The sequence below is a fragment of the Salminus brasiliensis genome, chromosome 24 (genome assembly GCF_030463535.1).
Source record: "Salminus brasiliensis chromosome 24, fSalBra1.hap2, whole genome shotgun sequence".
NCBI lineage: Eukaryota > Metazoa > Chordata > Actinopteri > Characiformes > Bryconidae > Salminus > Salminus brasiliensis.
In genome coordinates this window covers 14,906,996-14,923,538 of record NC_132901.1, presented here as the reverse complement: position 1 = coordinate 14,923,538, position 16,543 = coordinate 14,906,996, and the positions used below count along the sequence as shown (strand labels likewise).

Below are 16,543 nucleotides of genomic sequence, written 5' to 3'. Positions count from 1 at the left end.
TGTCACTGTTATTCATGTTGTTGATGATGTGATAACCAGATTGCTAGAGCAGATTAGTTTGTGTGGGTTACCACACATCCAGGCTACAAGCAAGAGCACTCAAAGTTAAACACTTGTGTTTGTGGTATTTCGACCAAAGCATGAAACACTACTTTAAAGCACCATCTTGTGCATAAAGGAAACAAACAAAATTAGGAAAGCATTTTGGAATTCAATATCTGCTAATTGATTACACATGAGGAACTAATTCACAGTATGTGTCCAAATGTTTGTGGACAGTCCTTCTAATGAATGCTTTCAGCTTCTTTGAGTTGGACCCATTGCTGACACAGCTGTGCAAATGCGCTCACACACACAGCTTGTCTAGTCCCTATAAAGAAGTACTGCCATTAGAATAGGACTCTCCGGAGCAGATAAACATGAACCTATTGGCACCGTGCCTAATGCCAGGCCTGGGCCAGAGGGGTAAAAAGCCCCCCCCCCTCACTTTGGTGGTGATCAACCAACATCCTGAATAACGCAGTTACTGAATGCAATCAAATCTTCATAGCAATCTTCCAAAATATAGTAGAAACCCTTTTTAAGACAGTAGGCAGGATAAGCTAAATTCTGCAAAGTCTGCTGATGCTACAGAGCTGTGTGGCTCTGAATGGGTGAACTGGACGCTGTAGCAGACAGCATGCTCAGCTTTACTCTTTTCCCACACTTCTCTCTTCCCTGACAGAACGGGTTCTGACAATAAGAGCCAGTGTGTGTCCATCGGGCGCAGAGACGTTTAGAAAGCTCCTCTGCTGCTTTACCTTTTTCTCCCCAGAACTGAAAGAGCACCCTGTTCTCAGAGTAAGCGGTAGAGAGAGGGGTTTGAGTGTGGTTTACTGTGGCTTATTTTAGGAGGTATAGACAGAAGGATGGGTGCTTTCAGGGGAGGGTAAACTCGTTCACACGTTCTCTTGCATGTCCACACCCACGTGCACCGGCAGGTTTTTGCATAAACACACTGCTAAAGAAAACAGACTGCTGGACCTGCCCAGTATATCGTTTTCATGATCTTGGCCTTAGATGTGGTGCAAAAGTTTGGGCACTCCTGGTCAGAATTTCATTTATTGGAAACAGTTAAGTGAGTAGAAGATGAACCGATATCAAATGAGTAGATCGTGTTTTTTTTTTTTTTTCTCTCCCCACACACAACTTTTAGCTATTAGCCTGTTGGATCTTTTTGTTTGATTGTTGTTCGGAAAGTCCATGTGATTCTAATGCCCAAGGTTATTAAATTCTGACTCCTCAAACCTTGTGCCAACAGTCAGCAGCCATGTAATGGGTGTAATCACAGTGCTGCTGTTTTATTCATATTGCACATCATCTCTTGAGTAACAGGATGAAACTTTGCCTAATAAGTACCTCATTTCAAGATGTTCATATTAGCACTGAAGTATGTTCAAATTCAGTATATTGATATGCATATGCAAGGATCTCTACACTGCTACACTATCTCAGTGTAATCACCTGGTCAGCAAGCGGTAGCAGTCATGCTGTCCCCACCACTCATTAAACAGGTGCTCCTCATCCACCTGAAAACCGCTTCTGTCCTCCCCTTCTGTTAGCAATGGCCTTTGCAGAAAGCATGAGCGTAGAGATGAGTGGCTGGTGGTGTGGGATATGTGAACTTCTTGCTGCTTGAGTTCAAAAACAATCCCCTCTGTGTGCAGTGACTGGTTAGTACCCAGTAACACAGCAGCCAAAACAAACTGACAGTAGTGGTGATCTGAGCTTATTACAGGTTTCTCATCTCTCAAGGTTTAATATTAAAAAAAACTTGTTATATTCCATAATTATTCCATAATATATATATATATATATATAATTACAGTTTTAAACACTAAAATAAATAAACAAATAAATTATAATTAAATAAAATATAATTATATCTAATTTTTTTTTTTAGTGTTTAAAACTAACAGCATAGCATTTTAAGCTTTAGCTCAAGCTGATCAATGTCCGGAGTGAAAATAAAAAAGGGAAGGAACCCCCATCACCGCACCTGTTTTTACACTAGAAATTTAGACCAATCCAAATAAGTTTACTTGTTGGCCATGAATGAGTAAGAGAGTAACGAAGTGAAAGCATGTACAGAGGTGTGTGTGTGTGTGTGTGTGTGTGTGTGGGTGTGGGTGGGAGAGAAAGTGTTAGAGGAGTTGCCGCCCTGTGAAAACCTGCAGCAGAAGCTCGGTGTGTGTTCTGTCCGTTATCATCGAGACGGCACCTCGTGCTGCAGGGGGAGTGCACTGATGTGGGTCAGAGATTAGAGTCCTTCACTCTGCTGTGTTAGCGTTCACGATACAGCTAAAAATACTGTCTAATACAACTGTGAACACTGTGCTGCAATCTGTTGCTTACACAGACATTTAAAATTCACTCAGGTTAATCGAGTGATCGAGCTCGATGAAGCTTTGACTACCATAATGATTTATATTACTCTCAGCAAACCACCTGACTGCATCCGGCCTACTGTATTAATGTTATTTACTAACCTTTTATTTATTTTCTTGTTCTCTCTCTTATTTGCTCTCTGGAGTAAAGTTTGCAAAATCAATGACTGGCTGTTGATAGATCTGAAGACAATAGTGTCTGTCCTGTTCAAGATGATTCTTTGTTCATCCTAAAAACGGCTGTGCTTTGTTGTTTTTAGGCTTTTCCACTGTCTGACTCATAGCTGTTTTTACTCCTCAGGGTTTGCACACATGAACAAGAAAATGTACTTTTGAGCTCACCAGCAAGCCTTGCTTTAGAAAACTGTTGAGGAAAATGTTTTGATTGATAAAACAGCAGTAACAGCAGAAGCAATACAGAGTCATCAGAAGATAATATTAAAAAAATGTCTTCAGGAGTACTGATCTAAACGAGTATTCTTTTGACCACTAGGACCAGTGAATCTGGTGGCCAAGTTTAAGAATTGGTGTCCAGAATTAGAGGCCTGTTCATGGTATTTACAATTATCAAATGTCCTTCAAAGAACTCATGTCGCTTTCCTCTTCATCCACTCTCCTTTTTTCTACTTTTTTTTTTTTTTTGTGTAAAATCAAATAATAAGGAGCAAGGCTGTCAGTTTTTCTTAACATGTCTGAAGATATCTGTCTTGTGTTGAAATTGAATATTGAATTACCCCCAGTTTCTTCTAGGAGACGTGAGGAAAAAGCAGAAGCAGTTTCTATAAATAAATATGAAAATTAATACATAACAAATTACTCACACCCAGAAATCAGGGTCTTAGTAATTGCAAATGTAACAGATTAATGAAAGGACAAAGTAACATTATTTTGTTTTATTAAAGGATTTATTTATTTTTTTGCTGAAAGTTGTTGCTGGCAGATATATTGTCTGATCTAATGAAGACAAATTCCTTTTAAAAAATGCAATGAACCATCTGGCCTTCATTGTTTTGCCACAGAACACTGAGGTTAGTCAGTCTGTCTGTCTGTCTGTCTGCCTCTTTCTCTTATTGTTATTAATGTTTTATTTTTTTAGACTAGTAAAACCATGGAATGAAGTCTGTTTCCAGGATGTTTTGTCCAGTCTGTTATTGGACTGTGCTGACCCTCCGCAATCTGTGGGACCATTGGAAAATCAATCTGGCTGAAGATAACTAAACTGGAACCTTTTTGGTGTTAAGCTGCAGTAATGCTACTGAAGACTGTGTTTCTGAACAGTACTATGATGAAGTTACCATGAGAGGCAGACAGTCTCATTCTTCGATTCTTCTAATCTCATAAAACTTACAATTTGAATGAAGTCTGCAAATTTGAGTCACAAATCTGATCGTTTTTTGGATCAGCAAAAATGGCCTGTTTATGATGTAGCGGTTGAGTTGGTTGATTTGCACTCTATCTCTGCCTGTGTCCATGTGAGCCTCACACTAATGAAACCCTGCTCTCCATTAACACCCACGTGTCATCATGGCACAGTTTATACTACAGTTTTATCAACACTCTCCATTCATGTCAGACAGAGGCTCAGTATGTATGTCTTCACTGCAGCTCTGTGTCCAGACTGGGGGAGTTAACAGCAGCAGTAAAACCATACTCCACACTGCTATGGTTATACTTTGGCGATTAATCATAAAGAAGCCCGGCACTGCTCTAATAATAACGATGTGTTGGTGCACGATTAATCATGTTATATCGGTTTCCACTTGTCCCACAAGTGCTAATTGAGTTGCACACACATTAAGAGACCCTCTCTCTGAAGCTGTTGCATCTGATCATGGTCTGTTTTTTTTTTTTTTTTTTTTTTTTTTTTTTTTTTTTTTTCCCAGACTGTCTAAAACAGCACTTTAAAAACATCACATTTCTTCCAGAGCCAGAACACAAAGGAGTGTGCTGTATCATCCTGTCCTTCTAAATTCTTCCCCTCCCCTCTTTCCCTTTCTCATTTCGTACCACATTTTTTCTCCGTAACCAGAGCCGCTGCTCAGCCCAGCCCGTCCTTTATCTCCTCACTGGGCGGTTGTAACCTGAGCCTGGTGATGGAGCTCTGCGGTGGGACTCGGAACAGAGCTGCACCGTGGAGCTCAGCTGGAAAAGATGATTAGATGTTGTCGCGGTCATGACAGTACTTTGTATCTCAGGCTCAGACCTTGGTTCATATAGACATGTAGATGATGCCTGTGGGGGCAGCTGTGGCCTGAAGGTTAGAGAAGCAACCTTGTTATGGGAAGGGCACAGATTTGATCCCCTGAACAGACAGGAGTAGGTGATATGAAACGTATCACGATACATGAGTTATGAATCAGTGTATTGCGATATATTGAAATACTGTAAGCAAGGTGATATTATTTTTTCTAAAAATTGATTTAGAAAAAGTCATAGTATAAAAACACGGCACAAGACGACCGCAGTCTGCCACTTATCTTTGGGGTTGACAGTTAATCGAGTGAAAATCGATACTGATCTTTTAAGAATTAATGCAGTATCACAAAACTTTGCGATGCTTTGATCTTTTTCTCTACACAGGATTTGACTGAGGTGCCAGTCAATCTTGCTCAAGGCCACTTCTTCATCCTTTCCTTTCTTCCTTCGGCTTGAGTATTAGGTTTGGCAGAAAATTAAAAAAAAGCTTTTGTCATCTGCGGAGGTATGGCTTCAAACAATAGTGATCTCTTATATATATATATATATATATATATATATATATATATATATATATATATATATATATATATATATATATATATATATATGAATGAATGAAGCAGTAAGTTTGGAGTGTTGAGGCACCATTTAACTTGTATGACTTGTGAAGCGGAGGTGTTTGTGTTAGGCTCTTGAGTAGGTTAGTGGTAAGACCTGGTCTTACCTTTTAGCCTCACAAACGCCTGATACGTCTGAGCCGTTTCTCTGGGTTAGAACGTTCAGGTGTTGGTTTCTCCTCCACAAAATGGTTAGATGTTTGGGTGGGTCTTTTAAATTCAGCGCCTTCCGACACTGGACCTGTTATTTGAATATGGTGCCCTGTGTCCTGTCCAATCTTTTGTGTTGGGAAGCTAGTTAGCTCTGCTCTAAATATCTTTCTATGTTGGCATCAGACAGACTGACCGATTTACTTCAAATATGATGCAACCATAAACCATTTGATATGAAATGAGAAACTATTGAAAGTGGGTGTAGCAAAGAATGGTGGGTTTCTGCAGGAAAAACTAATGAAACATTCTTCGCACAGTGGAGGTGGTTTTACTGCACAGTTAGCAAGCTTCTGTTTGCTCAGGCTGCTTTCTGACTTGACAGCACTTGGGCTCAACTCCGCTCTGTTGTTTGTTGCAATGCGTTAGGGGTTTGCATGCCCAATAGATGCATTTAGTGCCCTCTCCATAAGGCCGCGGCTACAGGTTTTAGCTGTGTGACCGTTCTAGGTTGAAACTGCATACGCAAGTGTCTAATTCCATTATTTGTTAGCTAAGTTAGCTTCAGAACAACTAGGCAGAATGCAAACATTAAACGTGTACCAGCAGATCCACTTGGCTACATTAGGAGTGAGGGAAGAAAATGTGATTTTCGGCCAAGGTATCGCTTTTAAGTGTTAAACGTATTTTACGGTCAAAGCCGCGCGTTTCATGAGCCCAGCTGCCCTCCTTAAGGAAGTTGGTTAGCAGTGAAAGTCGGGAACTTTCCTTAGCATCAGCAACTCTTTAGAAATGTGTTGTAGTGCCTTAACACAACATCTAGCGCAAGGCCATTACAGAGGCAGCTACGGAAGACCCTGTGGTTGGAAACATTTAAAAGAACAGATCAGATTGGATTTACATGCGGACATCAAATTTACATGCCTGTGGTATGCCCACTGAAGATTCACTGCTCTCCGGAAACACAAGAAGTTCTGGCAGAAATGGAGGGAGACATTGTATGAATTTTACTGGAACATCAGGGGACGTTGAAGTGAAGTGAATGGGTATGTGTGCATAGGGAGTGTGTAGATCGTTTTTTTCGTTTTGGGACTCGCATGTAAACTCACTGCTGAAAATTTTGATTGCATTCAACCACACAAGCATTAGTGATTCTGAGGCTCTGATGTTGGAGGATTAGTTTTTGTGCTCAAACTCATTCCGAAGCTATTGGATGCAACTTCATATTTCCAGAGAATGCATTTCTAACAATGGTTTAAGCCTAGTCCTCAACTACAAACATCATTTTGAATAGAGGTTCTGTAATTAATAGAAACTGTGGACTGTCTCAGGACTGTCCTTAATCTGTCTGCAAACTGATTTCAGGGGTCCATATGTGGGTGTTTGAATAATTCATGGTAGATACTGAAAAATGCAGAGTGATAAATCTGTTTGCTGAGTAATTCATAGTAGGCACTGAAACGATTACAGTAGATGCTAAATTAACTATTTAAATGAACTACCAAGTAAGATACTGAATAATTCATAAGTGATGTGTAATACCTCAGTAGATACTAAATAGCTCATAGAAGGTACTGGGTAATTTATAGTAGATAGATACTGAATAATGAGGAACTGGAATTCATACTGTATTGGATCCTTCATGGCAGGTACTGAATATTTGGCAGTGGATACTGAGTATTTTGTAGGGAAACTATATTTTTCTGCTGTTTAGCAATATTCTGAAGATGAATTCTGGTCATAAATTGAATGACCATTAGTTAATGGAGTTTGGTGGGTTAAGGTAATGTTAAGTAAGCATAGTAAGGGAATGATGATGGTAAATAGCTACAGACCAGGTTCCCGGTCACACTGAAAACCCAACAGAAAGGTTTTAGCATGTCTGGATTTGTAACGTCTGTAAAAAGAAATCCTCACTTTGATCAGTTCTCAGGTTTAGATCCCTGATGAATCTCGGGGTTTTGTCTGTGTTAGTTCAGATTTATTCCTTAATCCTCACCAGCAGTGTGTAGACATTCCATCTTGGACCGAGTGCCCATACATTAGCGTCTGACTTTGAACAACTTGGGTAAAACATATGGTGACCTTGCTCTCTTACACGCGCATAGAGGTTTGCTCAAGTACCTCATCAGTAAAGGATCTCCCATATACCCCATATGTATACCTGGCCATGTCCCAGTCTGTGTGTCTGTGCATGCATATCTACAAGTATCAATGTGTATTGTATCACTGATTAGCAGCGGAGACTTTCTTACTTTTCCATTGTAATGAAACCCCAAAACATTCTGCAGGTCCAAGTATGGGCACCTTTAGTTACTTTGTCCTGCAAATGTACAAAAACAAATGCAGCCGGTCTTTCCCACCACATCTGGAAGCACTCAGACTCTCGGTGGAGAGAGGTGTAAACGTGTGCTCTCCGAGTAAAGCAGTATCAGATGTTCCTGTAGAGACCCTGACTTTAGCGCACGCACTCAGAACCTGGCCAGAGGCTCTCAGGCTGACGTCTTTGTCGTGTTTATTTAACACTTGTCCCCGCTCTCTTGTCTGGGAACCTTCTTTTTCTTTTGCTTGTTCTCACTTGCTATCCTCATGTTGGTCAAGCGTGTTTCAGTCTCGGTCTTACTCCACTTACATTCTCTCAGTATACTTGTAAGAAAACCCAGGACATTACTGAGATACTGGACTTGTCTGTCTGCGTCATTTACGCATGCAGCCTGTGAGGAACCTGTATTGTATAAAACCTGTTAATGATCCATATATTAAACTCCACAAAACATGGCACAACACAGGGCAGCCAATCAGAATAGAGCTCATTTACACAACCTGCAAACTGTTTAATTATAAAGAATAAAGAGAGGTTAGAAGTGGTCATGTGTGAGGTGAGGTTGGGCTCTGTGGTATTTGATCCAATAAAACAAATTTATGAAACACAAAAGCCAGATAAGTGATTTCACTGTGATCTTTGTAGGGTCTTTAATTTAGTCTAGACGAGCGGCACATTGCTATGCAACACATTTTACTTGTTTACAGTGTGTACAATCGATATGTCTTAACAATAATCCTGCTTTACTGTGCAGAACTCAGGAATATGAGGAGGTGTCTCTCTCATGGGCTACCTGCAGTGGCGCACGCATGCACACATACACACCAAACTTTTTACTGCCCTGCGTGGCCCTGCCAGGTGCTCTCCATCTGGACGCGTGTGTGTAGCAGCACTGTGTGTCCCTCAGGATTGTGGATTAACCCAGGCTGCGATTTGCTACTTCGCTAGCCGTTCTGATCCAGCCGGCTTTGCCAAGACTAGAAAAGTGCTTGTAGAAAGACCACACTTTCACTGCTCTCCAGTCTGGGTTTTGTTAAGGTTGAAGAGAGGCTTCTGGTCTCAGTCTGGTTTATTTTGAAGCACTGACGTGTAAAAACACAGTGAACTTTTAGAGCACTTTCCATACGGGTAGCAGTTTAAAGTTCTTCATAGATAAACAATGAAGTTCAGAAAAAGCGATTGAAGGAAATCAAGTTACATGAGGGGGAAAACGGCTATTCAAACAGACCAGAAACTGATTTAAGATGAACAAATTCATAAATACAATTCTCATTTTATAGCTTATGTTTCTGGCAATGCTGTTTTGTCACAGTTTGTTTACAAACCACTGAAAATACACATGGAGCTTTCTCATCCCTTAACAAAGATGATGGATGCTCATCCCTGGATGCTGCATTGGCTACTCTGTGTGTCTGTGTGTTTGTGTATTACTATTTTCTTCAATGGTTTTTTGAGGTCGAGAGAGACGTCATAACCTACCATAATGTAAATTCACTGTGGGTAACCAGCAAATCAACACACGTTCAGTTTCCATCGGAACATGTTAATAGACTGCTGTGTCCTTCTAGAGTGGAGTTCCAGCATTCAGATTACATTGCAAGAAGCAGTCTTCGGGGCTTGCCGCTGTGGCAGTAGGGTGGGCTGTGATGTATAGATCAGAATTAAAAATTAAATTTTCTGTGGAAAGGTCTAGCAACAGGACATGAGTTTGAGAAGCAGACTGTACTTCTATTATGAAGAGAAACCTGACCTCCTGTTTGTCATCAGGCTCTAGGCAGGTTGTCACCTGTTGCTCTTATGGACAGATGGGGCTTTCCCTGCCTGGGGAAAGCAGTTTATAAAGGTTTAGTCACTTTATACTGCCTACCGAGGTCCGTCCGATTAGATCTTGGCTATGTGCTACGTGTGCTTTAATCAGGGCTGTAATACTGGACGAGTACATTGATTCAGAGGTGGTGTTTAAACTGCACTACTTAGGATGAAGTTAGAATAATGTGTAGTCAGTTAAGTCTGAGCTTATTTATGGCCACAGGTTAATTCACAGGCTGTTGTAAATAGAAAAAAAAAAAATGTTCTTATCTTCCGCTGCCGTCTGAATAATTTTTCTAGTAACCACCAATGCGTGGTGTAGGTCGCATCTTTTCCCATTTTAATACGATTACATTTGAGAACTGTCCTATGGGTTTTCCATCAGTGCTTTTATGTTGTTCCCCAAAGGCTTTCTATAGAAAAAAAGGCTGTGTTGAGTGATAATGCCACATGCTACGCTAAGACAAAACCGCGTTAATTACCTACACCGGGCACGTGGAAGTCTCAAAAGGGTGACGAGAACAGAGAGCACAGACAACAGTCAAATAAAATCGCCCTGCATTAAAGCTGGGATCACACTCAATGCTCACCTTTTATCAATGTCCCCACACACCTGGCCTCATCCTCGTCCACCCTCACCAATACCCATACCGACAGCAATCTTCAGCCATCTCCATACCAGCACCCACCCATCTTCAACAGTGAGGACGGCTGAGAGAATCAGCAGTGCTTCTCTGCCCCTCCATTCAGACTTGTACTACTGAAGAACCAGAAAACGGGCAGAGAAAATCCTTAGACTCCTCGTCCCCTGGTCACAACCTCTTTCAGCTGCGCCAGTCTGGCAGACGCTGCAGAAGTATGTCTACTAAGATGGTTAGACACACACAGTGTTTACGCTCAGACCATCACCATCATCAGCTACAGGCCATAGATACTACTAATAAACTATTATCACTCTTATCCTACAGTTACTGCATTATTGCACTGTTATTCATGCTGTGGGTACACTATTTAATCTGTTTATTGTTGCATTCTGTTATCTGTATGTTGTGTATTATATGTAGAGTAGCTGTATATTGTTAATGCTAGAGAGGCACTAACGGCCGCAAACGAACATGTTTGGCCAATAAATCTGAATCTGATTCGGATCTGCACACTTACCCAGGTCCATACCCATACCCACTCTGACTCTTGCCTGTAACTGCACTCACCGACCCTCGCTCTTAAAGTTTTCCACTAAATGTTTCAGTGCTTGTGGCAGGAGTTGTTGATCGTAATCGTTTCATTCTGATTTGGTGGTTGTAGCTCGCTTGCTGTCTTTGCTGTTAGAACAAAGTGTCTCAACTTCAGATGTGTTTATATCTGTGAGGACCAGGCCTGAGTTCGTAGTTAAATGTGTTGTAACTTCTCCTTCTGTTGTGAGAACTTCCCTGTAGTTCCTCGAGAGAGTTTTCTTGAATAAGTCTTCAGTAACTTGTTGTTTTTGACAGCTGCGTCGTCTGGAGTGGCCAAGCCTGGTCTGAGGTTATGGGCTACGCATGAGCAGCTGGTTGGCTCTGGAGCTCTGCTCTTTAACCCAGTGGCCCTTCAGTACTGCTTAAACCCAGAGCGGGCTGAGGACCAGTGTTGGAGCTTTGGTCAATGTTTATTTATACACAGTGTTCGCAAGCATGAGGTTTTCTCACCACTGCAAGGTTTCATTTCCCTTTTTGTGTGTGTTTGTTGCTTTGTGGTGATATGATCTTTTGATATAGTTTTAGGACTTGAGCTTCTTGTAAGTAAACACTCGGCAAATCACTTATCTTTCTGTTCTCCTTTTATCTCCTTTGTCTGTCTTTTTTCCTCCCCCCCCATCTCAGTCTTTGTAGCTCTGTGTATACTTTCATTTTCCTTTTCTCATTTTAATCTTTTTTTTTTTTTTTTTTTTTCCCCTTCTTTTCTTTCTTCGCTCACTTGCTTGCTAATGTAAATATTAAGGTCTGGTCCGGAGCTGACGTCAGTGCAGCCCTGTGTCTGGACTCATTCAGAGGGGTTGGAGCTGAGTGTTGATTGTTATTGAGTGATGGCTCCTGTTTGATGTCACTCTGGGTTTTAGACTCTGTTCAGAGTCTGTCTGGTCAGCAGGGCTATTTTGACAATGCTGGAACCGCAGTGTGTAGAGTATACGTTTACCTGCGTTATGCATTAACTCTGAGCTAGTTCTGGGTCGACTGTGGGGCGGTCATGTTTGTGATTAAATGTTTGTGAAGCAACAGGCTCATGGGTTTGATACAACAGGGGAAGATTTTTAAATTGTAGTATTTGTACAGTTTTTTACTAAAGGCTTACAAATCCACAGATTGTCGTTCTGGCACCAATTACAGACGTCAGAGTTTTAGGGGGTTTACCAGCATCTCCTGTCTTTTTTTTATTTTATTTTTTTTATACACAGGTTGTGTTCGATCAGGCTGAATTAGTTTTGTTCTGACTGACTAACTTCCAAAGAACACATCACTTCACTGCTCCACCACCCCAAGCCCTCTCTTGCCCAGCTGAGGTGTTGTGTGCGGCCTCTTCGTGTCCTCAGAATAACCTGTTTATCGGAGTTTCATCTGAAAGCTCTGCTGCTTCCTGCCCGCCTGGTCTGAGACTCAGGTGTTGGTGCACAGTCATCACTTCCTGCTATGTGAGCGCATGTTTCTCGGGCGGGGACTTTCTGTCTTACCCTCTACCCTGTTCCCATTACAGAAGTACCAGAGATTTGTTTACTCTCCCAACCTCCTTTGTTATTTACATTGTATTAGGATGAGCGTGTGGACTTTACCTGGTTACTTTGTGGACAGATGGAGTCTCTATTGCAGCGTAAATGTTGATGTAATAAACTATTGTATTCTGTATACATGGGTTGTAAATAAATGGAAGGAACCACTGCTGCATAAAATAATTCTTGATTTTGAAGTCTAAGGTACGCTTGGTAGTTTAGTAGTTTTCAAGTCTTTTCTAAAATTACTGTCCTTGATCAACACTAGTCAATACTAATGCAGCCCATTAGAGTAAAGTGGGTAAAAGGGGCAGGGGCTTATGCTGTGGTCACACCCGCTCTTAAAGTAACATTATGCCACATTTTAAAATGGTCATGATGCTCCGCTCGACTGTTATAGGGAGAGCTGCATCGGTCATTGCCATTCCGGTATCAACATTTCGGTTGATGCTCAATGTAATTTCTATCACTCAGTTTGTAAAGTGCATGTGAAAACTGTGCTTTAGAGGTGGCTCAAAGCGTACATTACATTTCCTGACTGTAGGGGGAGCCCAGGAGCACAAATGCCAATTTTCGCACAATGCTGCTTTAAATGACTAGGCTTTTACATGGTTTACAACTTGCAGGTGTTGTGATGAACCAAGATCATTTTAGTAACTCCTCATACTTAACCAATGTATAGATGGCTAAAATATTTCTGTTAGACTGAGGAAAAGCCCCCATGCTGTTGCAGCATCTGGCCAGCTGTGTGTCTGTGTCTGTCTGAGAGCAGTTTTAGACACTGAAAGTAAAACTTGGCATTCTTTCAGCGGACGGATTAATGGAGGACAGGAGCTGTTTTCCTTCCCCTATTGACTCAGCTGAGCAACCAGAGTGTTTGGAATTTATAAACAGTTTTTACACACCAATATTGTAACACGTGAGGTCACACAGCCCTCTGCTGTTTTTCACTATGTACCAGCCTAACGTTCATTATTAAAATAATATAAATACAATAAATGTTGTTGTTATTATTATTATTATTATTATTATTATTATTATATCTCTTCTGACATAAGTATGGATCTCTACTTCTAGAATGCTGGATACGTACATGGATCTTAATAAAGACGGGTAATCTGCAGTGTAACAAGAAGTAGCTGTTTCAATTATTTCCCTTGTTTCTTTGTTTTTCTGGTGGAGGGACCATCCTACCCACCAGAGAGAGCATGGCTAATTATGGTCTCTGGGACTGATACGGATGGCGTGGCATCACCAGGGACTGCACCTGCAGCATTAGCCAACCCGGTTTCATTTCCAATAGCTCATATAAATGTAAAAATGGTCAAAATACAGTCATAAATTCCAGATGTCAAACTACATATCTGGATCCATATCATTAAGATGTCTTATGGTATTGTAATGCTGTTTTTGTCCTGGAAACCCACTCCTTGATCTTCTCCATGTGAGAGAAACTTGTGACCGAATTAAATCCGATAGAAGGACAGTGCCCTTTTTTTCTTCTTTTTTTTTTGGGTAGCATCTTTGTGTATGTGTACTCTATTAGTGTGCTTGTTTTGCTATGACTTTTCTGATCATGTGACGCTAGTGCTAACCCGTCCACTCCTCTCTTTATTTACACAGAGGTCAGAAGAGTGGGAGTTTACCCATACAGCACTCACTGTGGCCTGACTCAGGAGAATCGTAAGTGATTAAATACACCGTTCTTTACAGTAAGAAGAAAAAAAACAAAACAAACATTTCAGACCATGGAGATATACAAGGATTGTTTAACTAGTTAAACTCAAGGCAATAAGAGTTATAAGCTAAATGTAAATCTAAAGAATCATCTTTTATAGGGTACCTTATGTTGGTTGATTGTACCAAACCTTAAACTTATGCAAATAATGCTTAATATTAGATTTTATTATAATACAGTCTTTTTCTATTCACTATCGTATTCATGTTCCCATTTTAATGAAAAATCCTTAATGTGTGAACTGTTCAATGCTGTGTTTGTTAGCCATACGCTGGCTAACTACTGGGTTGATTAAATCGCCCTTTCCCACTGTTTTCAACGACCGTTTATTTCACAGCCAGTCTAGAGCCAGTTAGCATAGACCTGTCCAAACAGAGAAATTCGCAAGCAAGTGAAATTCATTGTTACACAAGCTATCATTTTAGCTTGACACAGTCAAGACTACAACCCGAATTATTGTTCTTGGCGTGCATCACAGTTCTGATTCCTCCCTCTCCGGCACTGTATGTATGGCCCGTTTGCCCAGTGGAGCTGCATTCATTGTAATATGGATATATTCATGTTTTGGTGCTTTCTAGACTGACTGTGTTGATGTGGAGCCAGCTCTGGTGTCAGATTCAAATCTCTGCAATTTAATACCATCAATTGGAGCCAACTGTAGATCAGGCTCATCGTTTAGTTTTATGTAAGGTTAAAGGTCAGGTGCATCACAGCAATTTCCAAACAGTCAATTCTGAATTTAGAAGCTTGATGGTTGTATTGAGTGGGTTCAGGCACGAGGTCATGTTTTAGTAACTTGATGGGCAGTTTAATTAGTTGTAGTTTTGCCACTCCACTGGCCGTGTTGTTGTAATTAAGCTTGTCCCATCTGTTTAAAGTAGACGTTTTCCAGCACTAGTGTCTGCCTATAACTTGGAATAGAATCTGCTTTAACACAGGGTGTGTTTGTACACGTGCGATTGCTGCTGTGCTCTGTTTTGTAATATAAAGAACTCCTGTAGACTAGCTGTGCCTTCTAAATCATGGCAGGACAGACCGGTATAATTCAGGTAAACTGTCAAACTGAATCCGGTTCTTGTGCAGTCTCGAAGGATTCGTTCATGCTGTGGATTTGAAGTTTCAGAGATTGATGTAGAAATGACACACGTAAGTGCACTGACTGGGAAGTAGCAAGACTGCGAGATGAGCTCAGAATGGCCAGTCTGTGTTGCACACTTTTTATCCACTATAACATAATCAGAACGGGCAATTACTGCTTTTTTACCTGGTCAGGAGATGGCATTAGCCAACTGTCATTGCTAATACAGTAGGGATGCATGGGTACTAACAAAATTAGCTAGATCAGGTATCTGATAATCAGGCCCATCCTTGGGACCAGTCCATTCGCTGAACCTGATTCCTGCATTGCCAGTATTATAGGCAAACAGCAGGACTAAACCTATCTATCTAGGGTCATCAACTGTCTAAGTAATCCAGCAGCCTACTCTGTTTACTCATTTTTTTTAAAAAGCCACAGCCTTGCTGTTTCTGCGTTTTTTAGCAATAGACCGAGTCGGGAGCTGAACTGCTCCGTTGGAGACTTGCTCCTGTAATGTAAGGCAGCCAAGAGTGAGGGGAAGGGTTCATTTCCCTGCCACAGCTGGTTTTCCATATAAAGAGAACTGAGAAGGAAGGTCTCTCAATTTCACAATTAAACTCCTGAGCCCAGACGACACTGTGCCAATGTCTAGCACAATTATTTATTCAAGAGACAAATAAATAGAAAATTGGTTAGTTTACTAACTTTGTAAAACAAAATAAATGAATACAGATATGAATTAATGTTTAAGTCAATCCTGATGCCTTGAGTCTCTCCCAAAAGTTTGTTAATTCAGCAATGTGATCAGTATCGGCTGTCCATGTAGCACCTAATTTTACACCCCACACTTTACCAAAACACATCTAAGTCTCCTATGACTGTGATTTCAAATCTCTGCAGAGGTTCCCAGCTTGACCATTCAAATGAGACTTGATGTGGCTTTTTGCAGTTTAAACTGCAGAAAATTGTACTGTAGAAATGTTGGATTCAGGCTGCTGGTCAGGCGTGCAGGTCATTTACCACCCGTCAAGTTTAGCTCCATGTAGCAAAGGAAGCCATGGTTGTAGCCATTGATGGGATGAAGGGGAGGATGAAGGGAGGAAGAAAACGAAGGTGGAGGAACCACCCAATGCTCCATTGTTCTCTGTCAAAGCGAGGAAATGACGGGTCAGCAGTGTGGAAGATCTCGCTTTACTGTGGACACCACCAGAGAAACACCTAATGACTGTGTACATTTGTGTGTGTGTGTTCATTTTCAGGGCAAACTGTTCTTAATGTAGTAAGTAGCGGGAGTAAATAGATTGGTGCATAACTACATAATTAGTATACACATTACGCACAGGCGCTTATTATACTGTTATACATGCAAGCACTCGTGTATCTATAATAGAATGTTATACTGGATTGGCCTTAATACATCAAGGTTCTGCTTGTGTATAGATGTTTATTGGACACATTACATG

The 16,543-nt window shown here is 40.9% G+C and overlaps 1 protein-coding gene across 1 annotated transcript in view; it reads left to right on the top strand.

Moving 5' to 3' along the window:
- Window positions 1-16,543, top strand: part of fbxw7 (F-box and WD repeat domain containing 7) — a 179,033-nt gene that overhangs the window by 14,723 nt on the left and 147,767 nt on the right. The window contains exon 2 of the mRNA XM_072669889.1: window positions 13,888-13,947. The gene's annotated coding sequence lies outside the window, so the exon portion shown is untranslated. The remainder of the gene's footprint in view (window positions 1-13,887; window positions 13,948-16,543) is intronic.